The sequence below is a fragment of the Eumetopias jubatus genome, unplaced genomic scaffold, assembly GCF_037043125.1.
Source record: "Eumetopias jubatus isolate StellerSeaLion01/CBP00866 unplaced genomic scaffold, mEumJub1_p1.0 scaffold_5, whole genome shotgun sequence".
Classification (NCBI taxonomy): Eukaryota; Metazoa; Chordata; class Mammalia; order Carnivora; family Otariidae; genus Eumetopias; species Eumetopias jubatus.
In genome coordinates this window covers 48,570,323-48,587,806 of record NW_028274811.1, presented here as the reverse complement: position 1 = coordinate 48,587,806, position 17,484 = coordinate 48,570,323, and the positions used below count along the sequence as shown (strand labels likewise).

The 17,484-nt window shown below is 37.4% G+C and overlaps 1 protein-coding gene and 1 pseudogene across 2 annotated transcripts in view; both read right to left on the bottom strand.

The window, feature by feature from the left end:
• RNF180 (ring finger protein 180) overlaps window positions 1-17,484 on the bottom strand; it is a 155,689-nt gene that overhangs the window by 88,506 nt on the left and 49,699 nt on the right. The window lies entirely within an intron of this gene.
• LOC114224654 (small ribosomal subunit protein uS2 pseudogene) lies at window positions 10,441-11,381 on the bottom strand (annotated as a pseudogene).

Genomic DNA, 17,484 nt, shown 5'->3' with positions numbered 1-17,484 from the left:
AAGGGGGTTACGGGGGATGGGCAAAAGGGCTGAAGAGGAGTAGGAGATACAGGCTTCTAGTTATGGAGCAAGTCAGAGGAATAAAAGGCACAGCACAAGGAATATAGTCAACCGTATTTTAATAGTGTTGTATGGTGACAGATGGTAGTTACACTTGTGGTGAGCATAGCATAACAGAAGTTGCATCACTATGTCGTATACCTAAAACTAATGTAACATTATGTGTCAACTATACCTTCCCCCCAAAAAACACCTCTGAATTCAGTTATAAAAAAACAGCAGAGAACAATAAAACTTCATCAATAGGGGAATGACTAAAGAAATTATGGCATAACGATACAGTGGAATATTTTGTACCCACTAAAAATGATGATGTAGGTCCCAGACCTGGAAAAATTGTCACAAGGTTAAGTTAGGGAAAAAGCAGTTTATGAGTCTATGCAGAATTAGTCTTTTTGGCAAAATGTCTATATACATAAATTCTATATGTGTCAATATAGGCATTATATAATGTGCATAGAGACACAATACTATATTCACATATTTATTTATTTATTGCGTTTATTAAATATATGTAAAGCCAAAAGAGGTAAGGTACTCATAACCTCAAAATGTTATGAGTAATTGTTTTTTAGTTCTAGAAATAGGATTATCAGAGATGTTTATTCTTTTCCCAGTGTTTGAATGTTTATAATGAGCATAGAGAACCCTTAGAATCATAAATAAACCAAAATGGAAATTTAATTTTGAAGAAACAAATTATGTTTATGTTAAAAGGTCAGACAACAGGACCAGCTCTCCAAGATGCCTTGCTGTGTAGATAGAGAGCAAAGGTGTGTATCTGCAATGTTAAACATCACAAGGTTGATATCTGAATGGACTAGGGTAAGTTTTCTTAGGACCAAGAAAATATCTCTGAATCAGAATAGGACTCAAGAAAAGTATTTTACTCCTTCAGATACTGATCTCTTGCAAACACCCTCATTCTCTGCAGTCTCTCTCCAACTCATTCTTTTACTGTGGCTCTCCTTGGACTGACACAGTGACTAAGGTCTTCCCTCTTCACAGACTTACAGATACCTCCTTCCTTGCCTGAACATTTCTTACCCAGCTCATCACTTCTACAGCCTTCTCATAAAAGACTGCTCCACTACGGTACATTCCTCCCAGGAAGATGAAGTGGAGTTGGTATTCTCCAGCCCTAATTCCTCTTGCAGATTAGTGCTTTTCTACTTCTGAGAAAAACAAACAAGCAAACAAAAATCCCACCAATAACACTCATACGTGGCTACAGAAGCTGCTTCTACTCACTGCTGTCCCCCTTGCTCCATCACTTACAAGTATCCTACCTCTGTACTTTCACGTTCAAAAAGCCCACTCTGACAAACACTCGATCCCTTAATTAATGATGGTGTTTCTCTAGTTGCATGTACAACACTCTCCCTTTCATTTTATCCACTCTCTTTCCGTAGAACTAGTCTTCCATATCTAGTCAACTACCTAAGAAGATGTTTTTCAAACTGTATCTCAGCCCAAAGATATTTTTTAAAAAAAGATTTATTTATTGAGGCGCCTGCATGGCTCAGTTGGTTAAGCGTCTGCCTTCATCAGTTCATGATCCCAGGGTCTTGGGATCGAGCCCCGCATCGATCAGCGGAGAGCCTGCTTCTTCCTCTCCCTCTGCCTGCCGCTCTGCCTACTTGTACTCTCGCTATCTCTCTGTCAAATAAATAAATAAAATCTTTTAAAAAAAAAGACTTTATTTATTTATTTGAGAGAGAGAGAGCGCATGAGTGGGCGGAGAAGAGAGGGAGAGAGAACCTCAAGCTGACTCTGCGCTGAGTGTGGAGCTTGAAGCGGGGCTCAATCCCATGACCCCAAGATCATGACCTGAGCCAAAACCAAGCGTCCAATGCCCAACCAACTGCACCACCCAGGTGCCCGCCCAATATATCTTTAAAACTCAAACTTATATAACCATATATACAAAATCAACTATTGGATTCATCTGCCTATATATCCCACAAACATGTCAGTCTTGGCATGTCTACCTATTCCTTACCTCACTCCCCTCCTAAACTTGCTCCTTAACCTGCACTTACGATTCCAGGAAATAGCATCCTCAATTCCTCCACCACCAAACCTTTATTCTTTCTTTCCTTTTTTTTTTTAAATAATTTTTTATTGTTATGTTAATCACCATACATCATTAGTTCTTGATGTAGTGTTCCATGATTCATTGCTTGTGCATAACACCCAGTGCTCCACGCAGAACGTGCCCTCTTTAATACCCATCACCAGGCTAACCCATCCCCCCACCCTCTCCCCTCTGGAACCCTCAGTTTGTTTCTCAGAGTCCATCGTTATTCTTTCTCTCTTTCACCATCACATCGAATTAGCTCTCAAGTACTGTTGGCACTCAGGGTCTCTTAAATATGTTGATATCCAATGTTAATTTAAGCTCCCTTACTGGGATTTCTGTAACAATCTCCTAACTAGTTTCTCTGATTATCCTTTCTCAATCTTATCTTCCTCCCTTCTCCCTCTACACTTCTGCTATACTGACTTCTAAAACACAAACTTATAAGGCCATTCTTAATTTTGTTTTAAAGTTCCTAGCAGGGCATGAAATTGTCTTTTCGGTCTGGCTTCTACACACTTTTCCACCTTGACTCCCATTTACAGCCTTCTTCCAACATCACCATTTTCTTGTTTAGTCTCTGAATAAGCCATGAGCTCTCCCCTTTCACTCTTCACTGCCTTACCTCCTACTCAGCTCCTGACTATCTCACAGGACTTCATGCAAGGATTCCCAGGCAAAAATATCTTCTGCCCCTTTAACTTTCCTGTGCCGAGTTGCCTGTTTTTCCAACACCCTGTCTGTATTTCTTTTATGGCACTTGCCAAAATTATAAGGTCATCACTGCCTTATATCCATCTCAGCTGTTGGACTGTGAGCTCCTACAGAGCAAGCACTATGCCTTTTCATTATCTATTTTCCTAGCCTGTGTGTATGCCGTACACAAAAAGTGTTCAGTATTAGTTAATGAATGAAATATATCAAAGAATTTGTAAATTTATCCATGGTCAATTTGTTTTACTTTTTGGATGAATGGTTTAAGTATTTTTTAAAAGTAAGGATCCATAGCTCATTTAGTGGCTCGTTAATTTTTCTGAGGAATGTTGTCAAAAATTTAGTTCAAAATTGTGATCTTCCTATAGAAATATGGAAAACATGATTTATTTATGGGAAATTTGGTATAGAACAGTAGCAGCTGACTTCTGATAATGTGGGTTCTCTTTCCCTAAATATCAAGGTATCAGGTATCATTTCAGATGGCTCAGATACACTTACCAAATCACTTTTTAAAGTCCCTTAAATGAATCCAGGGTAGGACATATATTAATGTCTAGGGAAAAACATGGGAATTAGATTTTCTTCACTAATGTTCTCTACATTTTCTTAGGCGTTTTGTTTTATGCAATATGCTTGAAGCTTGCCATATTCTATAGTTAGCTAAGTCCATTACAGTGTACAATATCCAAACAGAAAGATTATATAAGAAGGATGGATAATCACAAGAGACTGTCCTATATTTTTACTATGGCTTGCTTTATAATTGCATCATTACAAAACCTCGTTTTATTTGATGAGTCTATTTATAAATTCATTTTCCTCCAGCTCAAACTCTCTTAAATACTTTCTGTAACATGACACATTGCAAAAAGCATGTTGCAAAGCAACAGAGATTTTCTGATGTCCCCAAGGTATAAAATTCTTTATTGCTATTTAAACAAAAGAAGAAATAAAGTAAACAATTCTGGTCTGAAGAGCCATATGTTACCAGAAACAAGACAACAATATGGTTCTGTCAGTCCCTGAGGAGAAGGAATCATTAGATGAAACACCATCACTACGAATTTCTTCTTCATCTTGTCATCAGGCCCTATTCATCGCCATTCTGACCCTGCTTCTTAAATAGCAACTTCCTAGAAAATAGCTAAAGACAGACTTCAGATGGGTTTAGTTTGCCAAAGGTTTTAGCTGCCGAAGGAGTAAACACTCTTCAAGCTATAAAGTGGCCCTTCATAATCTTGATTTTAAAAGAAAATCAAAACATATAAAATATCTGTAGATATATAAATAGACCTATAAATAGGCAATCTCTCTGTATTTATATATTTTATGTATCCACAGAGAATTTTTAAATATTTTCCATTTTTCAAAGGTGAAGTGGTGGAATTTGGGTTTCAGGCTCAGAACACCCAGATGTTCAATTTTACCTTTTGTAATAACATTGGTATAAGTATTGAGAAAACAGAAGATACACACCTAATGGAAAGGGCAAATTTAATATAAAAAATAACTTTATTAATAATACTTGACATTTCTCAAATTCTTACCATATGCAAAGTACTGTACTGAAATTAAAGTGTATTATCTCATTTAATCCCCACAATAATCTGAGGAGGTGGGCACTATTATCTCTATAGACACTGGCACTGAAGCCCAGAGATGTTGAGTTATTTGACAGCTATTAATAGGAAAAGCCAGGACTTAGCAAAACTGTTCCGATTCCAGAGCCCAGGTTCTGGGCTGACACTATGCTAAGCTGCTTAACCTCTTAGATTCTTAACCATGTGATATATAATTAAACAAACAAACAAACAAACCACCAAAGAGTGAAGGTAGTCAAATGGTACAAACTTCCAGTTATTAAAAAAAATGCATGCTGTGGACATAATGTACCACACTGACTACAGTTAATGGCACCGAATTGTGTATTTGAAAGTTGCTGAGAGAATCTATCTTGAAAGTTCACATCACAAGAAAAGGAAATTTTAACTATACATGGGAACAGATATTGAGATAAATGCTCTGAAGGAAAGAAATATGATCACGGAGGCAAATCACAAAGCAACCTGATCTAATTTGGTGGGTGCATAAAAACTTCCAAGGAAGGGATCCTTTAGCTGACTTACGAAGGATGAGCAGGATTAAAAAGGCAAAATGGGGAGGGAGGTGGGAAAGGGCCCAGGCAGAGGTTACAAAGACCCAGTGGAAGGATCACAGATCTAGCAGACAGTGTAGCAGGATGATGCTATAGAGGCACATGGGCACTGACCAGGCTGGCCTTCTCCAGCCATGTTAGAATGTTGGTATTCATCCTAAGAGCAAGACATCCATGGAGGGTTTCTAAGAAGGAGTCTGTGTTTTGTAAAGATCACTCTGGCCACAATGGGGAGGAAAGACTGGCAGGCCAAGAGGTTTCCCAGGTGATCGTTCTATGCTCACTAATGTAGTAGGCAATGCAGAAAAAGAAAAAGAGAGAGAGATTTATAAAGTAAATAGCATTTTGAATAACCAACAGACTTTACACTTAATGCTTGTAAAATGATTTGACTTATAAGCGGTAATTTACATATTTTTTTTCTTTTCAGTCACATACCCAGAACTTACTCATTCAACTAATATTTATTAGGCCAGGCGCTCTAAGGTATCAGGCACCGTTCCACACACTAGGGTTTCAGGAGTAAAAAAGATAAAAAAGCTCTCTGCAATGGAGCTTACCTTCTAATGGAAATGAGAGCTAATATACAACTAAACAAATGAAAAAATAAGATACTTGCAAGTAAAGATAAGTACTGTCAAGAAAATAAAATAGAGATCCTTGAGAGCTACGAGTGGTTAGAAAACGCCTGAGAATGTAGCATTTGACAAAAAACAAGCACAGCCAGTCATCTAGAGAATGAGTCAAGAGCAGAGGCAAAGCCTAAAGGTGGGACTATGTTTGAGTATAACTAGGAAACATCAAGAAGGCTAGTGTAGTCAAAATGAAGTGAGCAAGGGGAAGAGCGGTAGAGGAATGGTTAAGAACACAGGCTGGCGTAGGGGGCAAATCATTAGGGTCATGACACTGTGATGAGGAATTCTTATTTTCTCATTTTGATACAGAGGAGAAACATGATCTGAGTTACCCGGCTACTATGAGGCTGGCTGGGGAGTGGATTGGTGGGGGGGGGGGGGGTGGCAAGCACAGTAGCAGGAAGAGAAATTGAGTTTGTACCGTGGTCTAGGCAACTGACAGTGATGATTTGATTACTGCTGGAAGATGGAAATAAATGGATTCAGGACATAAAAAGACAACTATACTTGGTTGATAGAAAATGTCTATTTTTGTTAGATTACAGAAGTTTGCTATTTCAAGGAAACCTATGGGAAATACTTTTGCAAAAGAAAGAATCTGTCCTCATTTCAGCCACAATATAAATTTGGATTTTGACATATCAAGTTTGTTTAAAAGTAGAATATATCTGTATTATTTTAACTCAGGGTTTTCCCCTACCTTTATAGGGGCACACAAAAGTTATAATGAAGAAACTTCTCTTACTAAAAGCACCTTGAGGATAGAGACTAGAGAGAAAAGTGAAAGGTATGCTGGTACTAACGCCATCTTTCACTCTCAGATCTTACAGATTTTTCAGTTTACCCTGTCCATAAAGTTTCTAGGACTCCACTGCATTTACCAGGTTGATGGAATAAATAAAACACATTACAAGTCTCAATCAGAAAGTATTTTTACAGACTGAAAAAGTGCACCCTGAGTAATAGTTTGGTAACAAAAAATGCTAAGCCCTAGGCGATCAAATTTTACCTCATTTATTTCTTCAAAACTTAGAAGAGTTATCTGAGAAAATTTCTAGTTTTTAATTTTTTTCTTTGAAGAAAAAGAAATGTTGTATTCCAGTAATTTATAGAGAATATTATGATGGTTACAGGACAAAATGGATATAAATGATGTGAAAAATTTCTAGAAACTGAAGGCTCAACTGACAAATTTATCATAAAATATCTATAGGAGACATAAAATCCACTGACATACCTTAACCTCTTAGCATTAAGGAAAAAAAAAACTTATAGAATGGAACTCTAGAGCTTCATGTTTATCATCCAGCAAGTATAAATATTAAGGTCACTAAATTGATATGTGCAAGAACCCAAGTGAATCTAAATTGTCTACTTAGCTCTCATTTCCTCTGTGTAGACGAGGACAACAATCTTCAGGGAAAATCATTCACCTCCGGTTTAAAGCTCAGTTTCTTGTGGCCAATAGTCAGAATTCTACCCTTTTATCATTTCTTTCCCTTCATCCATCCTTGATGCCTCAGAGGACTTGGGAAGTCACAGAGCTCATATGAATCAGGGAATCTTAGGGAGGAGGGGGGAGGGTGTCCTCTGTGAATATTGGCTCTGGGCTGGGGAGGGCAGGTCTCCTTCCCGAAGTGTAAGAAAAATTATCATCTGCTAACTATAAGAAAAATAAGCTTCTCTATCAGTTTCCTTTTCAATCAACTATTTATGGCATAAAGTTCATGTTTAACACCTTCAAAACTTTATCTGGATTCTCTCAAAACTCTTCTGTCAAGAAGCCTAGTTCTTACAAATCAAGAACATTTGTGTCTAAAACAATTGTTTTTGCAGAGAATTAAAAACACTGTATCATCAACAACAAAACAAACAGGCAAGCAAAAAACCCAGAAGCTCTACTTCATTGATTTGTTTTTTCTGAATTGTTTGCCTTCTGGTCATGGACAATGCATGTATAGAACACAGCCAGCTGAACAGTGGAGGGAAAACAGGAAGGGGCACAAAGGAGGAGAGCCTCAGTTAACAGTTCATAAGATTACCTGCTTCAGTGAAACTTTTGTACTTCTTAAATTACATAACTGATAACTACAGCTCTGGGAAGGTTAATTTTTTTTTACATCCTTAATTTACAATGTAGTATAACATTGAAAATTAAGAACATCAAATTCATTAAGCTGTTAAAAGTATTTAGAATGTGACCCTTCCTCAATCTTAACATTCAAAAGGCATAAATTAATATACTAACAGTTGCTGCAGAATCATCTGTGCTAGGCAATGAGTTTCCTTACCTCTTCCTTCTGCAGAGTTTTGTATGAGTTAAGAAATCTGTCAAATGCAATGAACAGAATAACTGATTATTTGTAGTTTTAACAAATAAGATTTTATTTTCTCAGGCACTAGGAAGTCTGAAACTGTGGGCTGCAAAATGTCTTCCACAGCTCTAGGCATTGTGTTCTTAAGACAGGAAGGACAAATGTCTAAACCAGACACATTGGTTCCTTGTGCACACAAGAAAAAGCTTTTCCTAGAAGGTCCTGGAAGATTCTGCTTATTTTCCATTGATCTCAATTATGCCACACAGTCAGTCCTAGATACAGGGCAGAATGGCAAATTTTTTTCTAGGGTTTGTTTTATTTGGGGGGGGGGGGTCCTCCATAGTAAAGGCAGGCAAGGAAGGAGGAGGCTGGAAACAGGTGCTAAATGAGTGAACTAACAATGTCTGCCATAATTACACTTGGTATAGCTCCAAAATTATATATCTGATGTTAAATATACAACCGGGAGAGGCCCAAATAGAAATTTATTTCTATATACTTAATAAAATGCCATGCATTCACTTGTTCATATTGAATTCCTGCATATGTAGTAGTAAACACAACCTAAAAAGACTTTTTTCTTGTGGAGGTTAGAGTCTAGTGGAGATAATGAAACAATAAGACAAGTGTATATTAGGTGGTAATAAGTACTGTGAAGAAAAAGAAACTTTAAGAAAATAGAGAATATATGTTCAGGATAGGCAGGTCTCTTAGGGTAGTCAAATAAGGTCTCTCCAAGGAAGTGACATTTGAGTAGAGATGTGAAAGAGATGAGAGACTCACGTGGGTACCTGGGGGCAGATCCTTCCAGACAGAAGGTTCAAGCCCTTGGTGTGTGTAAGAGACAACCAAGTGACCAGTATGGCTATATTTCAGTGAATGAGGGGACAAGTACTGATGCCATCAGAGAGAAGGCAGAGTATCAGGGCAGGGTGTTACAGTCAATCTCACTTTTAGTGAATAATCATTGGTTGAAGCACCCCTGTCACCAAGTTTCCACTGGAAATATAAAACCAGTGACAGTGTACCAGGCACTCCAATACATGTCAGCATATAATCCAGTTTACAGATGAGGGATCTGAAGCTCACATTGGATAAGGAACTCACAGTCTCTATTATAAACACAATATGGCCTCATCATTTTGGCATATGGCCTGCTGGTCCTTGTCATTTACTGTGTCAGCAACGTGGGATTAAGCAAGATTTAACAGACTTCTTACATAGAGGATCCATCCAGACTGACCTGCATTCTGACTATCCAAAAAGAGAGCACAATTTACAGAGTATTTCCATATTTAATACACTATTGTATTAAATAGAGGTTAACATTTTGTGGAAAGCTAACTATGGAATACTTCTATATGTTATAGGTCTATGTGTATTCATTGTGCTCACAGTTAATGTGTAAGAGAGGTACAACATCACTTGCTATTCAAACCTATTTGGTTCCTGAGTTCAGACAGTGAGAAGCAAAAACATACAAAGAAAATGTGTATCTCTAAAAATGCGCTCAAATCTATTTGTTTCCTGAGTTTAAAGCATGGGGGATACCTGTACATTTTTATGGATGAATAGTACCTTAGCGGGTTCATCTATGATTTGAAAAGATAACATCTAAAAACAGATTTTGTTATATTCAGCAGAAAACTGTAATCTCAAGTAAAACTTTTATCATGTTTCTTATTTTAAATGCACATTTGTTGTCCTTGAAACAATGAACTTGCAAGGTAAGCATTTTCAGATAAATATAATGCTTGTTTTTAAGATGACTGTTATTTATTTATATCCAGGCAGACACATTATAAAATATTCATAACCGCTAGCATATCTTTAAGAGAAAGATAACAGTTCCATGACAGAGGGCACCATGTTTCATAAGATCACTGATTTTAAAATGTTTCTATTTGCCAAATGAAGCCAAATTAATAATTCAGTTTGCTCTAAAATGCCACAATCAATATAACAGCTTCTAACTCAAGTGAGCAACAATACTTTAAAAGACAATTGCCTTATAAGATAGATTCCATTCTTGTTTTGAGCCAGACACATAAAAAAGAAAGGGCAGTACTTTCTAGCAGACAGGAAAATGCAACATACGGCAAAAGCAATTAGAACAAGGAGCAAAATGAGCTGTCTATAAATGACAAATGAGAGCTGGGTTCAAAATAGCCTAAAGCAATGAATCTCAAACATTAAAGAACACATGAATCACCTGGGGAACTTATTAAAATGCAGATTCTGATTCAGTAGGGAGAGTGGGGCGTAGGAGAGTATACTTCTAACAAGTTCTCAGGTGAGGCTGATGCTTTTCGCTCATGGACTCCACTTCTGTAGCAAACCCTAACACATACTGTTTTATAAACAACTGCCAAGCTGTTGTGAGAACTACACTACAAGGGTCAAAATGATACTTAAAGTCTTTCTTTCTTTTTTTTTTTTTTTTTTTGACTTTTACAGACTGTTTATTTTCCGTCAACCTTTTCCATTTCTATTTCCATTTTGTTTCCCTTTGTGGAAGACCAGCTTAAGACCACTCAGTGGTTGTTCCTACCCATTCAGTGGCCTGAGCAGTGGGAGCTGCAGACCAGTCTTCAGTGGCCGGCTGGGCACTCCAGTCTTCAGTAGGGAACTGCTGAATAGGCACCGAGGGCACCTGCACGCCTACAGACCAGTCTGCGACTTCAGGCTGAGTAGCAGTGAACTCAGGAGCTGGAGCTGTCCATTCACCCTGAAATTCCTCCTGGGTCACAGCCTTTTCAGCAGCGGCTTGCTCTTCCTTTTCAATCTCTTCAGGATCTCTGTAGAAGTAGAGATCAGGCATGACCTCCCATGGGTGTTCTCGGGAAACGGTGCCACGCATGCGCAGAACTTCCCTGGCCAGCATCCACCACATCAGACCCACCGAGTGAGCTCCCTTGTTGTTGCAAGGGATGGCAATGTCCACATAGCACAGAGGAGAGTCTGTGTTACACAGAGCAATGGTAGGCAGGTTAACATAGGACGCCTCTGTAAGAGGCTGGTGGTCAGCCCTGGGATCAGTAACCACCAGAAGTCTCGGCTCCCGGAAGGCTGCCTGGATCTGGTTAGTGAAGGTTCCAGGAGTGAAGCGGCCGGCAATAGGAGTGGCTCCGGTAGCAGCAGCAAATTTCAGCACAGCTCGCTGGCCAGTGTTCCTGGATGATATGACACTGACATCAGCTGGGTTTTCAATGGCAACAATGGCAGCACGAGCTGCCAGCAGAAGCTTCTCCCGTGTTCTCTTCAGATTTATGATGTAGATACCATCAGTTTTCCTTTTGTAGATGTACGGTTCCATTTGAAAGTCAAGGTTGGTGCCACCTAAATGGGTTCCTGCTGCAAGGAATTTGAGGACATCCTCCTCCTTCATTTGCAAGACATCAAGGGCTCCGGACATTGTCAAAGTTTCCCTTTAAGTTATGACGGGAATGCAAAACAACGCCCTATGGACCCTTCCCCGGGTAGCTCGGAAAGGCACTTAAAGTCTTTCTTTAAAACATATTGTTACGTTTCACTGGCAAGAGAAGCAATGGTAAGTTCTTTAAAAACAGAATCAAACAAACAAAACACCCAGAAAGCACCAATCACCATTATAAAGTTAATCTTCAAAATTATAAAAATTTCAACTGATATGTCAGATTAGAAGAGACGAATTTGGGTATTAAGAACTCTGAGGTTTCTTACTGAGGAGATGTCAATCTCCCAGCCTAAGGCTAAGGATGTTGGGTTAAAAGGCCTGTTAATCACTGAGAGGATGATGACAGTGTAGCAATTGGACAGGACCAAAGGTATGAAGTTAAACAACACAACAGTCAATCCTAGGAATTTATCCTGAGGAAATAGCAAGACTGGAGCTGTACATTTAGAACAGGTTGTTATCAGCCAAAAAGTGTCAACTAACAAAGTTACCAAAGGGGATTGGTTAAATAAATTCAGTATATCCATAAAATGAAATACTAGGTGGCCAGTAAAATGTTAAGAGAGATCTATGGTTAACGACATGGGAGCATGTTTACAGAACACTGTCATTAAAAAAAAAAAAGCTAAAACACATTATGTGCAAAATTATGCCACTTAACTAAATGAGAACTTTGGAATAGTGGATTATGAGTCATTTGGGAGGTTTTTGCTTGTTTCTTTGTTTGCTTATCTGAATATTCTATTTTTTTCCCCAAACAAGGATTACTTTAATAAAAGAAAATGAATAAATGCATTTTTTTCTGGCACAAATATTTGGGTTTTAGAGTTATATCCCACAAATTCAGATCTTGAGTAAACTAAACTACTAGTAAACTAAACTACTTAACCTCTCTGTAGGTGAATCAGTTTCCTCACCTATAAAGAGGGCACAGTAACAGTACAAACTTTATAGAGTGGCTGCAAGGATGAATATGGGCTGACAGATGTAAAGTACTTAAAACAGAACCTCACACAGTAAGGGCTATATAAAACGTGCCTCTTCCTTTTTTTTTTTTTTTTTTTAAATGTTTGAACTAGTCTCTTGCTGATGCCATGTCTGAGATGACCTTATCATTAACAATTCTGCTTTGGCACCTGAGTCAATATACTAACTCTGGGACCTTTCGAGATAACTAGCAGAGTAAAGAGTGTAATCAAGAGAAAGAATACCCTGAAGTGGTCAAACAGCAGGCAAAGCAGAACTCTGTACGTAACTACCCAGTAATTTTAAACATGCAGAATGACTATTTGTAAACTGCCAGTAAGAGGATAAAGCAGTTCAATTTTTCTAGGATAGAATTTGGTAGTGTGTTTTAAACCAAAATCTTAATAACTCTGCTCCTAGGAATTTAGCTTAAGGAAGGCAGCAGTGATATTCAGAACACAAAGAATTGAGATTCAAGGAGGTTGGTTTATATTAAAGAAAATTTGTACACAATCTAAGTTTTCAACAATGAGATATGGCTGAAAAAAACACTATATCTGAATACAGAACTCAAGATAGACTATAAACTCCATATTAATTTAAAGATTTTTAATATAATATGGATAGGAGAGCTCGGAGGAATTCAATATTTTAAAAGAAAAATAAAGATTTAATATTTAAAAGAAAATTCCCTGTCAGATATATTTCCTTTATTTGGGTATTCAGGAGACAGTTTATATATCCCCAAATAAGGGATAAATGAAGCTGCATTTATTTGGGTCTTTATTCAGGCCCATTCAGGATATAGGCAGGAACTGTATGAATACATCTAAAAATCAAGCTGTTTGACTTCCTTACAGTAACACGTGCTATACTATTTCCTATACTTGAAAAGTAATAATGTATTTTACTTTTCTCAAAAGTGACATTCCAATGCTTCTCAAGTATTTTTCTCCTTCACCAGATCTGCTTAATATTTACTTAGCTCTTAATAGAGGCCAGGTAAAGATATAAATGAAAAACAGTCCCTGCCTGCAAGCAGCTGTAGTGAAAAGCTGCCACAAAATGATAAATGATGCCTCCCTATGGTGGCTCAGACCAGGCATTTATATAGAGAGAAGGGAGAAAGTGCCAAGTAATTCTTCTGTGTGTTTTTATAAAACAAAACCAAAATTTTAAGAAAGCTTTATTTATTGTAGAGAGAGAGCAAGCGAGTGAGCGTGCATGGAGGAGGGGGAGGAGCAGAAGGAGAGAGAGAATCTCAAGCAGACTCCCCATTGAGTGCAGAGCCCCACGCAGGGCTCTCATGATCCTGAAATCATGACCTGAGACAAAACCAAGAGTCCGACACTTAACCAACTGAGCCACCCAAGTGTCCCCCAAAACCAAATTTCATAGTGTATACTCTATAATGATACAAATTAAGTTTACTTTCTACATGTAAACTTCAAAACATAATTAGAGCACATATATGTTAAATAATTTAAATGTGAATAGACTTCATTATCTCAAATTACTTACTCTAATCACTTCATTTGTTTTTTTCATAGAAAGAAGAAGGAGTATATTTAGGCATTTCCTCCCTCAACAGTCTCTCTCTTGGTTAGGCTTCCTCAGAAGTATTATCACATTGTTCAAGACAGGGGTTAACAGCAGATTCCTCAACGCTTTCTCTCAGACAAAGCAAATATTTACTTAAAAAGTAAAAAGGTTTAGAGAAAGAAAATTGACAGCTACTTTTCATTAGGGATTATTATTGGTTCTCCATTATTATTATATCGATTATATTATATTGGTTATCTATTGCTATTATAGCTAACTTTTATTGTTTTTTGTTAAGTGTGTTTACTCTGCCCCAAGTACTTAATATTTATTAGTCATTAAACCCTCACAGCCATTTTAGCATAGAAAGTAAGGCACAGGGATTTTAAATATATCTAAAGTGAGTTAAATAATAGATGATGGACTAAGATTAAAACCCATAGTCAGGGCCCAGAGCACATGCTTATCATCATTCCCTTATTGTGACCACTAAAAACAAGAACTAGAGGTCATTCTTTAAAATCTGAAAGACACAAATTGAAGTATGAATGGATTAATGTACTTCAAGTGTAACAAGCATCTGGAACCATCAGGAGCTTAAAATATTTAGGTAAATTGATAGTTGTTCAATAACGAATTATTAGGAAAACTTGGATGTACTAAACAAAGTACAGCCTCAATCTGTTGGGAATGAACCAAAGAGAACCATCAACTCCTTTTCCTGGGGCCAAATACTGACTTTTAATGAACAAGCAGCCAGCCCACTATCTACTGTAGTTTCCACAATATTTCCACAATATCTATTACCAATAGACCCAAAGGTAGATCCATTTAAACGGCAGTACCTACAAAAAAATCAGAGCAGGACCTGGCAAAAAAGGGCCCAGGAGATCTAACAATTATCATCATCATGATGGCCGTTTAAATATACAACGAGGGCGCCTGGGTGGCTCAGTTGGTTAAGCGACTGCCTTCGGCTCAGGTCATGATCCTGGAGTCCTAGGATCGAGTCCCACATCGGGCTCCCTGCTCAGCCGGGAGTCTGCTTCTCCCTCAGACCCTCCCCCCTCTCATGCTCTCTCTCTCTATATCTCATTCTCTCTCTCAAATAAATAAATAAAATCTTTAAAAAAAATAAATATACAACGAATACTAAGGTATACATAAAGCATATAACACCAGCTGCACAAGGACTGCTTTTGGTATTTCAGGGATTCTGTCATATACTCCTAGCAGTATTTTTGTGCAAATCACCTGAAAGAGATCTGTGAATTTTCCCCTTTGGGTCTAGTGAATTAGATTCAGTGTGTTTCCAAAGCCTTCAAAGTCATTGGCAAGGATAAAATTCAGAAACAATGTGTCCAGATGCAAAGGTTGTAACAGTAATTTACACTGTTTGGTGTTACCTGGGAGATAGAAAGTAAAAGAGGCAAAACAAAAGCCAACTGGTAACACTTGCCTTTCAAACTCAATTCCCAGCATTCTATACCCCTCTCAACTGTTAGGGGCTTACTAAATTTCTTACTTTGGCTCTCTTTTTCCATGGTAAATACTGAAGGCCTCTCATGCACAGCGCATGTATCATTTAATCAGTTCAACAACCCTGTGAGGCAGTTACTCTGCACTTTTCTGCTGAAGAGACAAGAGACCTTGAAATTGGACAGATTTGGTTGGAATCACAGTATTGCCATATAGCAATTGTAGGACATCGGGCACATTTTGAGTCTCTTTGTATTCCAGTTGTTTCATATGTAAATGGGGAGTAAATGCAGAATATTACAAAATTAGAAATACTATTTATAGGATAGGCATTGTATAAATAAGCCTCTGCCACACGTTTTTACACTTCCAAAAATTCTGATTTCTGTAATGCCATTTTAATGTCTTGTGATCATTTAACCCTATTTACCTTTACTTTCTAATATTATCTCAAAATGGTGATGCTTTACCAAGTGGGAAGACTTAAAATGTTTTAATAGTTCACACTCTATAAAGATACTTCATGTAGTAAGACAGTATATGACAGTCTTTCCACAAGGCAATTCAGTGATAAGTATCAACACCTTAAAACTCTGCATATTTTTGATGAATCATTTGAATTCTAGAATTTATTCTAAGGAAATAATCCTGGATAAACACAGTAACTTGAGGTATGTCATTTAAACATGTTCCAAAATTGTCCAACAATTAAATATATTTTGATATGTTCTAATAATTCATTTTAATATTCAGTTATTTAAACATTATAGAGGTGTATGTATTAACATAGAAGGATATCATGATATGATTACCAAAAGAAAACTAGTTTTGAAAATAACATATAACTTGTACAAAGGAGTAACAGAAAATGTACAAAAAGATGGAATTATAGGAAATTTATACAGATATTAACAGCAGTAGGATATGAGGCACATACCCCCACTCAGATGCTAGCTCTAAACTTAATCCTAACACAAACCCTAACCCTAAGCACTAACCACTAACCCCTAGCCCTAACCCTAAACTTAGCGCTCTGGCGATGTCCCTGAACTGCAGGATAATAGTCACATGCCTCACCCTGGCCCTAACCCTAACCCTAAACCTTATTCTAGTCCTAAACTGAACCCTAATCCTAGATCTGAGGGAAAAAAAGATTTGGTGTATATACACACACACACACACACACACACACACACACACACACATATACACAGTGGAATATTACTCAACCATAAAAAGTAGATTGAAATCTTGCCATTTGCAATGATATTGGATGGTGCTAGAGAGTGTAATGCTAAGTGAAATAAGCCAGTCAGAAAAAGACAAATACCATTTAATTTCACTCCTATAGAATTTAAAAAACAAAACAAATGAGCAAATGGAAAGACAAAAAAACAAAACAAAACAAAAAAACAAAAAACAGGGGCAAACCAAGAAACAGATTCTTCACTATAGAGAACACACTGATGGTTACCAGAGGGGAGGTAGGCGGGAGGAGGGTGAAATAGGTGATGGGGATTAAGGAGGGCTCTTGTGATGAGTGTAGGGTGATGTATGGAAGTGTTGAATCACTATATTGTATACCAGAATTTAATATTACACTGTATGTTAATTGGTATTAAAATAAAAACTTAAAGATGTTAACAGAATTACTGTTGATTTCTATTTCTTTTTGCTTTCTCTTTTTGAACAATAAGCCCATACTTTTGCTGTACTGTAATAAAAACTAGTTAACGGTTTATATATGTAAATCTAGTTACAAAGAAATATACAAATGAATTGATAGTTATATTGATATAGGGAGAAAGAGTCCAAGACAGAAAAGTTACGTGTCAATTCTAAAGGCACCCTAGTAGGAAATTTAAGCACAAACTGGTATAAGAGAAGGAAGAATGGGAGGACGAAGTGTCATCAAGGAGAGACCCAGTAACAGTAAATCAAGATAGAAAAATGTGATGAGGTAAGCACTATATAACTAGTACCATCTGTGATGCTTCATGTTGCCTGTTCCTGGTTAATTGTCATCTAGATATGCCTATGTAGATATGTCCTTTAAGCAGTTATGGTCATCAGAGCAAATGGAAAATAAGGCACAC